This window comes from Penaeus chinensis, chromosome 3, assembly GCF_019202785.1.
Source record: "Penaeus chinensis breed Huanghai No. 1 chromosome 3, ASM1920278v2, whole genome shotgun sequence".
Classification (NCBI taxonomy): Eukaryota; Metazoa; Arthropoda; class Malacostraca; order Decapoda; family Penaeidae; genus Penaeus; species Penaeus chinensis.
Genome location: NC_061821.1, coordinates 14,372,969 through 14,374,197, shown reverse-complemented (window position 1 = coordinate 14,374,197; position 1,229 = coordinate 14,372,969).

Here is a 1,229-nt window from a genome sequence, read left to right as displayed (position 1 = left end):
TTCTTCTTATTATTATTATTAATATTATCATTATTATCATCATCATCAACAACTTTATGTCTATTGTCATTATCAATATCATTATTGTTATTATCATTATCGATATCATTATTGTTATTATCATTATCAATATCATTATTGTTATTATCATTATCAATATCATTATTGTTATTATCATTATCAATATCATTATTGTTATTATCATTATCAATATCATTATTGTTATTATCATTATCAATATCATTATTGTTATTTTCATTCTTATCATTATTGCTGTTGTTCATTATTATTCATATATTATCTTTTTATCACTTAAATATCATTAAATATGTGTACTGTATATATATATATATATATATATATATATATATATATATATATACATATGTTGATATATCTATCCACAGGTTATGAAGACATATGTACATAAGCAGACATATATTATATAATTATATATTTTGTTAATTGCCCATCTCTCTTACTTGTGTGCCTATTTATCATGCTATATGTCTGTCAATACACTAAACTCATTTCAGGTGAAAAGACAGTGATGCTAGTCGATATAAACAAGGCCTTGTAAGTATATCAAATAGTATCAAGTTTAGTAAAAGCAGCAGCAGGACTCGTACAGCTGCACATACGTATATGGTTGAACTCACACTGGTTCTCAAATGCATAGAAACAGATGGCACATACAAGCAGGCACTCTCCCTGCTCTACATTTGCACATGCTCATTTATATAAGTATATTCATATATCTGTGCTTCTTAAATATCTATTTTTTTCTTCCCACTTCCATGTTTATTTTCTTAAATGCCTTTCCTTTTTTCATGTCAGACATATATGTACTACTTCCGTAACTGTTATTCAGCTAACTTTACAGGTGTGGGGCTATAACCATGGCCACAAATTTTGATGGATCAAGAATTTCAATTTTCTTTCAGTGGCAGAAACAAGTCAATTACTCTTCATTGTCCTATCATATCAATAGCACATTATATATCAGCACTGATTTACTTCCCCTAAATTGGTTTGATACATCAGTGAGAGTATTTTAAGCTACAATAGTCTTCTATGTACTCTTTGTGGTTATGGCTCAAGATAGTAGTGTGTTAAATCAGTACAGTAATATAGCATCAAAGATTTAGAAAAAATGTTTCACAGAAAAGGTGTTAATTTATAAATTAATTGGCATGAGCTTAAGTCTGGTAGTTATACCTGTATATCTT